The sequence below is a fragment of the Bidens hawaiensis genome, unplaced genomic scaffold, assembly GCF_021521415.1.
Source record: "Bidens hawaiensis isolate Kalapana, Puna unplaced genomic scaffold, B.hawaiensis_p1.1 tig00013978_1, whole genome shotgun sequence".
NCBI lineage: Eukaryota > Viridiplantae > Streptophyta > Magnoliopsida > Asterales > Asteraceae > Bidens > Bidens hawaiensis.
Window position 1 is genome coordinate 405,909 of NW_027492195.1, and position 13,944 is coordinate 419,852.

Sequence of the window (13,944 nt, forward strand, 5' to 3'; positions counted from 1 at the left end):
ATCTCCTTCCAAAAATTATTTACTAAAAATTACATAACAAAATTTTTAAAAAGTAATAGTGAGTATTAAATATGTGCAATAGTTGAATTATATATTATAACAAAACTGCATATATGAAATACACAATATTGTATATGTGCACTAAATCAGCTTTATATATATATATAATTATTTTTTTTGTTTTTTTATATTTTTTCTGTTGAAGAATAACAAAATATAACAAAGATAAAAAAATATATATTGCAATATTTGTTTATGTGTAATTAAGATTAATTTTCCCCTTGTAAAATTCGATTCGTAGCCTTCTATGTAGGTTAGTGATTGTTCGTATTATTGTATGTTTAGGGCGTGCAAAGTCAGTCCAGTTATATTATGGGGTTTAACAATAAACATGATCGTAGGAAATGGTCAATTAGCCATCGTTTAACCGTTTGTAATGGGTCGATTTTGGTTAAATTTGGTGAGTTGTCCAATGTTTTTTTTCCTTTGTTCCAGAGAAAATGGTTTGGTTATGGTGTTCCAAGCTAAAATATAAAGTTTCGAAGCTGAAACATGTTACTTTCAAACTTAGTTATGGTGTTCCTAGCTCGGTTATAGACAGTTGTAGTATGAACTTAAATGTTCAAAGCTATAAAAGATAGAAATAGAGGTATAAAATTTGAAAAACACAAGCATACAAAGTTCGCTCTGATAGACACTTTAAGCGTAACCATAACATAATGATCGGTTACTCGTATTCATTTAACCATAACCACCGGTTTTGTTCAGTATTGGTCAATTCGGTTTTCGAATATTTTTTGGCGTCTTCTCTTACCCCTAAGTTTCACAATTTTATGTTTTAAGTTGTAGCATATCCTTAACTCTCATTTTTCAAGCTTGTAAAAATTTATATACTAATACTTTGTAAGGATGAGAAGATTCCTATATATTTTACAAACCATGAGTAGTTTAGGACATTAATTAATTTATGTTTTCCAGCACTTGATGTGCTAAAGAAGCCTTAATCACCACCTACTACATATACTCTTTAGCTCTACTTCCAATTAAGCAATTTAATAAGCATATATCCTCAACTTTCATTTTGCAAGCTTGTAAAAATTTATATATTAATGCTTTGTAAGGATGAGAAGATTCCTATATATTTTACAAACCATGAGTAGTTTAGGACATTGATTAATTTATGTTTTCCAGCACGTGATGTGATAAAGAAGCCCCCCCCCCCCCCCCCCACACTACATGTACTCTTTAGACCATGTGTAGTCGTAAAGCTTCACATCCAGGGGTTATGCGCCACGTGGCGCCCAGTCAGAGTTATGGTTTTGTACAAAAAACAAGTGTAGTCATAACTTGGAGGGGGGGCGGTGTTTCCAGAGTTATAAAGCCTCCATAACTTGGAGGGAGGCGGTGTTTCCAGAGTTATAAAGCCTCCATATCCGCATTGTATATAAAACGCTTGAAAAATTGAAATCAACATAACGCAGGGGGGGGGGCGGTGTACCCCCTGCGTTTTCACCCATAACGCAGTGGCAAAGCCACCACTACACATGGCCTTAGCTCAACTTCCAATTAAGAAATTTAATAAGCATATATCTTCAACTTTCATTTTTCAAACTTGTAAAAATTTATATATTAATGCTTTGTAAGGATGAGAATATTCCTATATATTTTACAAACCATGAGTAGTTTAGGACATTAATTTATGTTTTCCAGCACTTGATGTGATTAAGATGCCCTGATCACCACCCACTACATATACTCTTTAGCTCTAATTCCAATTAAGCAATTTAATAGACATATATCCTCAACTCTCATTTTTCAAGCTTGTACAAATTTATATATTAATGCTTTGTAAGGATGAGAATATTCCTATATATTTTACTAACCATGAGTAGTTTAGGACATTAATTTATGTTTTCCAGCACTTGATGTGATTAAGATGCCCTGATCACCACCCGCTATATATACTCTTTAGCTCTACTTCAAATTCAAGCAATTTAATAGACATACATCGTTCTGTCACAAAAAAAAATGTCTGTTAAACAAGAGGATGTTAAGCGCCCCTTGCTGTTTTTCCTCCCAGCGTTTGGGGAGATCAATTTCTTGTCTATGATGATCAGGTAAGTGTTTGCACTTGTATCAAATTCATCCTGGAACAGCATTGGTTTTCGTGTTTGTACTTGTTTAAAACGTACATCACTAGTTAAATGATATACATATTCAAAGGTTCTATGAATGTTGTAGATATTATTTGGATATGTTTATTATAAGAAAGTGACCAAAATGACTCGTTTGACTAACCACATTCCTTGACTAGCCATTAATTCTATATACTACCCAAAAAGGCTATTTCAAGGATCGACCGTTCTTGGAATGGTCATTTTGGGTATTTACTATGAACGTGGTTAGTCAAACGGACCATTTTGGTCATTTTCCCGTTTATATACTATGAATGTTACTCCTTAATTAATGATCTTGGATTTACAAGAATTGTAAATATGGTTTGTTCGTAAATGAAGCAAGAAGATGAAGCTGGTACTGAAAAAGTAGTCGAAGAGCTCAAAGAAGAAGTGAGGAAAGAAATGTTACGAGCTCTGAATACTCCTACAGAACATACGAATTTGTTAAAACTGGTCGATGCAATCCAACGCCTAGGCATTGAATATTACTTTGAGGAGGAGATTAATCAAGCCTTGCAACACATCTATGAGGCATATGGTGACAACTGGAATGGTGGTGCTACTTCTGTTTGGTTCAGAATCATGAGACAACATGGCTTCTTTGTTTCAAGTGATACGTACGTTAATTACTAATTAGTGCATGTGCTCGCTCAGCTAAATTATTAAACTAGCTAACTATGGCATACGTACGTCTGTATGATATACGAAACAGATATTTTTAACACCTACAAGGGCAAAGACGAGCTTTTACGCAGCCATTGGAGACTGATATAGAGGGTTTACTTGAGTTGTATGAGGCAACATATCTAGGGGTTCCTGGCGAAGTCATATTAGATGATGCTCTTACCTTTACAAGAGGTCGTCTTGACGACATTTCAACAGATCCTTCTTTGAGAAACTCTGTCGTTTCTAAACAAATACAAGCAGCACTACTGCAACCTTTGCATAGAAGGACGCCGAGACTCGAGCAGGTGCGCTACATACCCTTTTACCAGCAACAGACTTCTCATAACAAGTCTTTACTAAAGCTTGCCAAGTTAGGGTTCAACCTACTTCAATCACTCCATAAGAAAGAGCTCACCCAAGTTTACAAGTATGCTTACATATAATCCTTTTTTTGTCCAATATATTCTTCCGTGTGTGTGTATATATATATATATAGTTAATTTCCTTTAAGAACCACTTTGAGTTTTAAGAACTCGAAAGAACTCAACGTAACGAATTTTTTTTGTTTACATATATGTAATACGTAATTTATATGTACGTAAAAAAATTACAATATTTTTTATGCACCGAATCGACTTTTTAGATAAGTGTAACTAACGTTTACACTAGTGTAATCATCACACATATTTATTCTCTCTCATAATTTAAATGATTGTGTGATCCATATTGAGTTCTTAAAATTCTTAACGTGCTAAACGTGAGAATCAAGTAAAGTAATTATATATACAAGTAGAGTAATTATCATAGAGTAATTATCTAATTACTCTATGATGTAATTACCGAAATTATTCTACTTTTATATATAATTACTATATTTAGTTCTCATGTTTAACACGTTAATTTTATTTGTATTTGATTCAAACACTGTATATATATATATCAAAATCATGGAGCACATAAACCTTGCTTGTAACTCTACATGTTTATTAATTTATAATTGTAGATGGTGGAAAGGCTACGATATCCCAACTAATATGCCCTATGCCAGAAATAGATTGGTTGAATGCTACTTTTGGTCACTAAGTGTGTACTTTGAGCCTCAATACTCTGAATCCAGAATGTTCTTAGCTAAATTTCTTTCAGTAGAAACACTTCTTGATGACACTTATGATGCTTTTGCCACTGTTGAAGAACTTGAGATCTTTACGGAAGCGGTTAGAAGGTGCGTATACTATAGTATAGTCGTATATATAAAACCAACTATCTTAATTAGTCGATTCTATCAAGTTAATTATAATTACTCGTGCGTGCGTGTTTCTTAGGTGGTCAGTTACATGCTTGGACGATCTTCCGGAAAGCATGCAGCTTTTATACCGAATGATTGTGGATGTATGATGACATGGAAAACATTTTGATAAAGATGGGAAAAGCACATCAACTCAGCTATAGCAAACAAGCAGTAAGTTTCCAATTAATATATACATTCCAGCCAGCTAGCTTAATTAAACTTAACTCTTATGATTTCTCATGCTTGAATATATATATATATATATATATATATATGTACATTAATTGGTTAATTTGTTCGCATGCACAGTCGCACTATAACATTAAAATTTGGTGATCACATATATATATAAAGTATGAAAGAAATTAACAAGCCAAAAATCCTTTGTGCATGCATGTGATAATTAAGATGTGAGTTTATGTAATAGTGCCGGCCTATTGTCACAATTTACAGATGATTGAATACCTTGAAAGCTACTTGCAAGAAGCAAAGTGGGCAAATGAAGGGTTACATACCAACAGTGGAGGAGCATACAAAAGTTACGATTGTTAGTAGCGGATATAAAAACACGCTAGTAGCAAGTCTTTGTGCCATGGGGGATGCAATCAAAGACGAAACATATAAATGGGCTCTCACTATGCCTCCCATTTTGAAAGCTTGTTGTGCGTTTTGCAGGGTCGTGGATGATCTTGTCACCCACAAGGTACGTAAATCCAACTCGTACCTAGTGATTTATAGTTTTCTATCACAAGATATAGCGGGGACATGTGATGATCCACGTTTTTTATCGTCTTATTCATCGACTATATATATTTCTTGATGCAGAAACTTAGAGTACGTTTAAGTGTTACTCAATATTCTTTAACTTTATTTCATTTGTTAATTATTTTCAGGCGGAGCAAGAAAGAATGCATGTGGCGTCTGGCGTACAATGCTAAACAACATGTGTATAATCTGCTAAACAAAAAGGTTGAAGAAGATTGGAAAGAAATGACTCTAGAGTCCATGAGGTGCAAACATGTTGAAATGCCTATAATTATGCTGGTGATCAATTTGGCACGTGTCATCGAAATCTTCTATAAGAACAAGGACCATTTCACACATGTTGGTGAAGAACTTATAAATCATATCAAGTCTGGTGTCGTTGATGCTATCGATATATAAGCTACTGCTGATATATGATGATGGTTTGAGTGAAAAAGAATAATATGTTTGTATGTGTGATTTTAATATTTGAAGGCCTGATAAAGGAATAAGTGTTGTAGGATTTCTCTTTTGGTGTTTGCTCCGGTTTTGGTGTTGAGCTAGTTTCTTGTTAATCTGGCTTATTTTAATAAAATTTGCTTTTGTTGGTTGTTAAAAAGGAATAAACGTGTGCTTCGAATTACTCCATCCGTCTCATTATAAATTTCATAGTTAGACTTTTCAAATATTTTTTTTGCAACTTTGACCGTAAATATTTTTGTTTGTGTCATATAATAATTGATGAAAATTATATCAATGTAAAATACATTTAAAACTCAATCCATTCATATATTTTACATCAAGTATTATATAACACAAATAAATATATTGTCGGTCAAAATTAAAAAGAAAGATTTGAAAAATCAAGCTATGACACTTATAGTGAGACGGAGGAAGTATATCTTTGTTCTCACATGTCTATCATAAAATATAATTGAAAAGTTATTATTATTAGTTTATTACTTTTTTTTGGAACGGCATGTTATCTATATCTAGGAATTAGTAAAGTTTTGGAATTTAGCAATTAAAGTACAATAATTAAAAATTAATCCTAACTTGTTTTAAGAGCACATGCTCATGCCACATCAGATTCTAATTTTTTTTAAAAACTCACTTTAAATATTGACTAGTCTTCTGTTGAGCTAGTTTCTTGTTTGTCTGGCTTATTTGAACAAAATTTGCTTTTGTTGGTTGTTCAGAAAAAAGGGGGGAATAAACGTGTGCTTTGAATTATATCTTTGTTCTCACATGTAATTGAGAAGTTATTATTATTACTTTTTTTGGAACGACGCGTTATTTATATATGGGAATTAGTACAGTTATGGAATTTAACAATTAAAGTACAATAATTAAAAATTAAACCTAACTTGTTTTAAGAGCACAATGCTCATGGCACATCATATTCAAATTCTTTTTAAAAACCCTCACTTTAAATATTGACCAGTTTTCTGTCGAGGATGATGGAAGAAGCCGGTGGTTGCAAGGAGGTAAAACATACCGTTGAATGAGGTAGAACAGGTCGTCAACATTTCCGTTAGGTTCCCGTCGGCTGAAGAAGATAAATCACTTCCCTTCGATTTTCAATCCTTTCCATTTTCAGAAAGTCGTGCATAGTAACTGATTGGACCATAAGAACCTAAACTTTGTTTATAGTAGGACTGTGTTTGCTATCCAAAAGGGGGTTGCGCAAAACGCAACTTATTATCCGCTTACCTGCCACTTCATGTAAATCGTTTGAATGTTTTTATCGAATACAAACTTATTAAAAAAAATACTCTCTTTAATAAAAAGCAAAAAAAGAGGGTCAAATTCGCATTACGATTTATTCTTATTTTATTGTTTTAATTGGTTTTTTACTGTTCTAACTATCATAGCAGTAATTGATTCCTTTAAAACTAAAAAAACATAAAATTTTGTATACGATATAATCTTTTTAAAAAATTTTGTAATCTTAAGATAAAAGACATTTAATGTGGTTTTCTTTCTTTTGCATTCAATTATATGGTAGAAGTAGGTGGCATGTTTTTTCGGATTTGTGAATGTTATTATTACTTAAGCTTTATGATTTTAATTGTAATTATGATATTATTAAAACATAACTTTGTTAGTTTCTTTTGAATTACTTTATATAGATACATACGTTCTTACAATAATTTATTTAGTTACATTCGTCTTACATTTTAATTTGTAGAATCTAAGGAAACCATCAACCATGACAAGAAATAGGTCCATTCTAACAATTTTTTTTCTTTCTTTTTTTTGTTAAGATATGTAAATTCAAAAGATTATGAATAAAAAAACTTAATAGTTATAATGATTTTTAATAGTTACTTACAGAGTTACATCTTACATATATATGTCTTACATATTTAACAGTTATATAGTGGCATGTATTTAAATTTAACAATACTTATTTGGGTTAAATTATTTAAAGTTATAGATGTAAATCTCATTTTGTATGACTAGTTATTTGACCCGCCGCATTGCGGCGGGGTTTGGTTTAGTTTTTTGTATTTCTTTGTCAATTGGTGTAAATTTTTGTGTTTATTTGTGTATTAAGGTTCGCAACACTAATTAGATAGCCATTAGCCATAAACACTTGAGACATAGAAGACTATCGCCTCAGAAGACATTTTCAAACAAATTACAATACAAACAAATTACTACAAAAAATAGATGACAAACTGAAGGAAAGTAAGCACTAAGTTATGTATTCAAATTGAACCGATCTGCTTTCCTGAAGCTTTAAGCTTCTCCTAAGACTTATTTTCAACTTTCTTTTAGCCTTGTTTTCTTCTGTATTTGCACCTCCGGTGGCTGCTCACATGAGACTGCAAGACAATATGTAATCAAACCAGATTCTTTGATGCACAAATGACATGCTAAAAGAGAAACCTGGAAACCAACCAAATGAACCAAATGAAATGCAAGCTAAAGTGGCAGCCATGAACATACAGGTTAGGCCGTTAGGTTATAACACAAAAAAATGCAAGTAAAGTCACTTCAAATGGCCCACTCAATATTTATGGAAACAATCACATAACGCACACTGAAAAGCTTAATGCTAAGTAAAAACAAATGGCTAGTCTGTTAGGCCTCATACACAAATACAATATCATACACTTCAAAACTAAAACCACATGTACAATTTTTGAGAAGCAGACCAAACCTCACATTCAGCTAACTTTATGCATCCATGTAAAATTCTTTTAAAGTATATATATGAAACACCATATATATATATATACTTTAGATGTCACAAAAAAATTATGAGAACAATCAAAGTCACTAACATTTGAAAGCTAAGTAAAAACAAACACCTAATCAATTAGGCATCATACACACATATAAAACACACACTTCAATAGTAAAACCACAAGTCACCATGTAAAGAACCAATGAAGCTATAACCTTGTTGATAAAAAGAAATTGTTTTATGTTGTCCCCCAAAATACATAAATGTGTACGCATTTCATTAAACAACTTGTAAGAACCAACCATTGATATTCGGTATAAATGACATACATTGCAACACTAAAACCACATTTCATATGTACAAACTACAAAGAATAAGACCTAACAAAGAGAGTTACAATGTATGTAGGATTAATATAAGAATCAATGTTTACTATAATTTAACACTTCGAAAATGTAGAGACTGATTTGGTAGCAACAACCTTTGCCAAGTTTAACTTCCTTGTCCCAGGTAGAGGTGTACAGAAAAATCGTTTTGGAACCCTGTTCTATGCAAACCGAGCCGAACAGGTTTGACAATAAAACCAATTTCACCCAAACCGACCAAAACCGATGGTTCCCCCATGACCAGTCTTTGACCAAAGCGGTTCGATTTGGGAAAAGAAACCAGTTTTGTACACCTCTAGTCCCGGGTGGAGCATGTAAAAGAAAAGCCCTCTGAGGCCGCCTTTTACCTATCTTAAAAACAAAGTATCAAGTTGTTGACAAAAACATAATACAACTCTACAAAATATGTGTTTGTCAAGCATCACTTGAGAACTTATGTTATAAGTTATACTGAACCGAATGATAATAAGCCATCTTTATCTAATTATCCACCCTACACCTTAACCACTACATCCAAGTTCATCAGTAGTTGTAAAAGTCAAGCCTCATCATGAAAAGCATATACATGTTTGCACAGAAAGTACTGGCATTAAATTGAAACCAAACTCAAATAAATTCTGCAATAGTATTAGATCGAAATAAAAATCAAATCAATGTTGCAATCTAAGAGTAAACGACTTAACATTCAATGTAACTATAACTATTGTTGTGCTTTATGACTGTGTGCGTGTAAAACGCGTGAGAAAGAAAATGCGAATGAGCATACATACCAGGTGCCCAATTTTCAGAGTTAGGGTTTAGGTAGCCAGCGTACACGAAGAAACTGGACGTATTTCTAAAGCAAGTCTGATTGTAATGGGATGGTAGGAAGAAGAGTGTAGCGACATACCGCCACCGCCACCGCCACCGCCACCTAGGGTTTCGAAATCGAACCCGGCAACAGTAAACGGTGAAAACACCACACCACCGCCACCAAGGATCTGGAAATCAAACCCGGTAACAGTGACGAGATCAATCGGAGAGAGAGCAAGAAACTAAAGAAACACCATGGCTTTCGTATGAGAGAAACATAAGAGTGAAAACATGAGAGAGAAAGAGTTACTGATATGAATGAATCTGGACTCTGGAGACATGGAAGAAGACAATTGGAGGGTGAATACACGTGTAGTGCTATACAATTTTAGTTGCAGGGTGTACAACTATTGAAGCACATGTTCACCCAAAATTGTAATATTATAAATATGTAACAACTAAAAATATGTAAAGATTAAGAATAAAAGTGTTAATATAAAAATTGATGAGGGAAACAGACGGTGATAGAAATTTTCGAATGAAAAGTTGAAAAGATGGAGAGCAAATGTTGAAAAAATGGAGAGAGAAGATAAAAAGGGAACAAATTGAGATAACAAAAATGTAGACTTACATACGACTTGCAATAATTCAAGGCCGCCACTGAAAATTCACGTACCCCGACCAAGCCCGAAAATTAGGTTCTTTAATCCTTAACAAACTAAATAATATAAACTATTTTTTTAACAACGATTAAAGTTATAGCAATAAATATAACAAATTGCAACATAATGATATTAGAATGAGTTTATGGCATACCAAATAGACTATAAAGTGTTCACGTATTATAAAAATATATATTATATATTAATTTTTTTAAAATTTATATGCCCCTTGAAAAGCACGTGCCCGGCTGGGCGCCCACATTGCCCACCCTAAAGGCCTCCCCCCACAATAATTCATTAGTTACATACGGTCTACAAAAATTTGCTAGTTAGATACATCTTACAAAAATTCACTAGTTAGATACATCTTACAAAATTTCAGCAATTACATACATTTTAGAACAGCTTACTAGTTGCATACGTCTTACAAAGTGTTTAGTAGTTACATATGTCTTACATGTACCAGTTACATACGTCTTACAAGAGTTTACGTGTTGTTACATACCGAGATACGAATGCTAAATGACACGTATTACCCGCCCTCCACCCTTATACTTTACACAAATTTACATCAAGAATTTCACAAGAATCAAAAGATGGTGTCCACTGTCAGTCTCCTCCTTGGAGGTGTTTTCTCCACAACTTGCTTCTGTAGTTCCATGAAAGTCGAACCCTTGTGCGCGAAAAGCCTTCGGAGATTAATAACTGACAACTCACTAAAACCACCAACAGCCAAATCAGCCTGCACAAGATCATACCTGCAAAATCTGATTTCAAACATTAATCTATAATTACTTAAAATAATTAAATATCATTAGAAATTTAATGTTCATTGAAATTCATACGCTGGATGAGCACCGATAAGCGCCACCACCATCATTGTGCAGTTATGAGCGGCGGTTATACCACGAGGGTCGTCTTCAAAAACCACACATTTGGATGGTTTTCTATCCAACTGTAAAAGAAATTCCATTAATATGAAAAGGTTTTAAATTCCATGAAAATATGGAAACTAATCATGTTTGATATTTAAAAGAATTTACCTTTACTGCTGCAGAAAGTAATTTATGAGCCATGGAATCCATGTCATCTTCCTCTGTTACTATCGCCTACAAGTGCGTGAACAAGGACGTTTTGGTCATTTTAGATATACCAACGCTTCACAAGATCATTACATATTTTAGTGGAGACAGTTGTACATAATGTGGTACTGTGATTACATTACCGCCGCATGTATCACAGTCAAAACATGTACAAATGTTTATGTAGTTCTCAAACGCCCTTTAGAAATGCGAATTAGCAAGCGAATCATTATTCTTACCTGGAAATACTTCTTGAGTCCCATTTGTTCCAATATATCAACCATAATTTTTCTATCAAGACTTGAAACAACCGCACAAGGAATCCCGGCGGTTGACACTGCATCCAACTATTCTTTCAGACCTTCCATCGGTTCTGAAAGCTGATAAACAATAACAAAAACATTTTTAAGCAATTAACTCGTGAATAATAAACATAATCATTGAATTATTTAAGTAACCGAATAAAAAAGATGACCTTGAGAAGATTGTTGTTATATAACTGCGAGAGCTTTGACTTTAATCGTTCCAATTCACATTCTTCGTTCTCCCATAACACCTAAGAACAACATTAAGTCGAGAAAATCACATATGAATTAAGTAACATAAGGAAACACAAAACTTATTAAATGTGATTAATATGTTGAATTTTAAGAACTATACAACCTTATGCAAAACATGATCAGGAGCACCATGAAGCAAAAGCCTTTGTACATCATCATTATCGGGAATCTCTTTTCCTTCTTCACGTGCAAGTTCTTTCCAAGCACTCAATTTTAAAGCTTGAGTGCCCGCCTGATCGCCATAAACAAATTCATCTCAAAAATCAAATAGAAATCTAGAATAGTGCTAAAGCTTATGGATTAGATTAAAAAAGACCGAAAAATTAGAATACAATTTAATCGTCTTGCATTATGAGGTGCAAACGTTAAAGAACTTACCATCGCATTGTCCCATGAGAAAATAAGTCCATAAGCTTCATCAGGTTTCATCGCGTATCGGATTCTTTTTAGAAACCCCGCTTTTAATCTGTCATTTAAAAAATACTGCAGGCAACATGGGCCACAATCTTACAAGCTTAGCTTATATGAACTGGACACACACGTAATTCAAAATCATAACTTGCTTTTCTCTTTCCAAATGATATGATGAAGATCAAATTTTCATGTCACAAAAACCAAGTTTGAATCAAATTTAAAAGTGTAGCAACTACTGAACGGGTGCTGCTATAGATACACCAGTGCCAGGTGGCAATCATGGCATCATCATACTGGTCGTATGACAGGACCAAAATTGTAATACGGGGCCAAATGACCGTTAGTGGTCACGTGATGTCAATCACTTTTATGTCAGTGAATCACATCATTAAGCCCGTATGGCCGTAGACCATTTTTCCATGTCGTATGGCCCAAATGACCATTTTCCCTTATTGTACGGCCGTATGACAATTAGGCATGTACGACCACGGCCCGTATGGCATGTCATTGTTGTTTCTTTAAACGAAGCCCTAAGAAAAGCCAAAACACAGTAAAAGGTAGTGCTACAAAAATCCCGACTAGGCACCGATTAATCGGCAGTCCTCACCCCACTGATTAATATTGAGCTAGTCGGCCATGGTCAAATCCGGACAAAATTGTGATTAATCGGCATTTTCTAGTGAGGTTCCAACCAAAATTGGCGGTTTCCGACGAGATTGCAGCCAAATTCAGCGGTTTCCAATGGCCAAAATGTATATGTGTATATATAAAACTGAAAATTACATATAAATATAAAATTGCGTGTATATGTATATAAAACTGAAAGTTATACATTAAATTCCGATCCAATTAAACCCGATTAATCGCTAGTCCTCACCCCACCAGAGACTCGCAATTTCTACAACACTGGTAAAAAGCTTACAACATCAACTTTTAAGGGTCCATCCGGCCTAAAAGTCTCCATATTCAGCTCCAATAGCCTAAAAACACAAATCCCATGATCATATTCAAAACCCATAAACCCCAATTCCACAATTGACCCCTCTTCCATAAAACACTTGGTGGGTGTGAACTGAAACCCATCAATTGGATCAATTTCTTCGGACCCATAACAATTATTAATCACGTTCGTTTCTTCGATTCTGGTGTTGTTCAACGAATCTTGAACTCTGTAAAACGCAAGAACATCAGCATACGAGTATATTATGAAACGATAAGATAAAAAGATTGAAACTTTACAGGTAATATGAGGTTAATGGGTAGCTGGTGGTGAAGAAACGACGACGTTGGAATCAGTCGGAATCCGAAAGCTGATTCCATGATGAACTGCTTGCTAGTCGTCTATATGGCCTACGTATGTATTTTATGGAATAAGGTTTGGATTTAATAAACGAGTTCAAGCTATAACCAATCAAACTCCAAAGAGTGTTTAAAAAACATCCTTAATTTTAATAAACGAGGACACTAACAAAGTAACAAATTTCTACTAATACATCCTACAAATTACACATTTATACACACATTTGTTATTCTCCTGACAGTCTGAATTAAACTTGAGCGTTGTAGATATGAAAAATATATACACCATCATCAAGACAAACCCAAACTGAAGGAGATTCAGCTTCTTCATTCTATATCCGTGTAACATCTATGCAAATCCTCGAGATTGATAAACTTATAAAGATGGATTTCCCTAAGATTCCAGTATACAGGGGTGTTCAAAATTATCCGAATCCGAATCCGTATCCGAATTATCCGTATCCGAACTATCCGAATTTTCGGATATCCGGGATAAATTGGATTCGGATTCGGATTCGGATAGCAGTTTTCAGATTTTTCAGATATCCGAATTATCCGGTATTTTAATTTTAATATTTTTTAATTTTATTTTATAATAAACATACAAACAAAACCCTAATTCCTTAATCCTCATTCCTCATCCCTTCTGCGTCCCTCATTCATCCTTCTTCACGGCAG

The 13,944-nt window shown here is 33.9% G+C and overlaps 2 pseudogenes across 1 annotated transcript; one reads left to right on the plus strand and one right to left on the minus strand.

Moving 5' to 3' along the window:
• The first annotated feature begins 2,028 nt into the window (after positions 1-2,028).
• LOC143545493 (alpha-isocomene synthase-like) lies at positions 2,029-5,295 on the plus strand (annotated as a pseudogene).
• Positions 5,296-10,488: 5,193 nt separating this feature from the next.
• Positions 10,489-13,287, minus strand: LOC143545494 (5-amino-6-(5-phospho-D-ribitylamino)uracil phosphatase, chloroplastic-like; annotated as a pseudogene). Its single transcript, XR_013137436.1, has 9 exons — positions 13,207-13,287; positions 12,890-13,136; positions 11,932-12,036; positions 11,654-11,785; positions 11,469-11,549; positions 11,233-11,373; positions 10,955-11,020; positions 10,757-10,866; positions 10,489-10,669 (listed from the first exon to the last, which is right to left on the minus strand). The product of XR_013137436.1 is annotated as a 5-amino-6-(5-phospho-D-ribitylamino)uracil phosphatase, chloroplastic-like (transcript).
• Between the last annotated feature and the right edge of the window lie 657 nt (positions 13,288-13,944).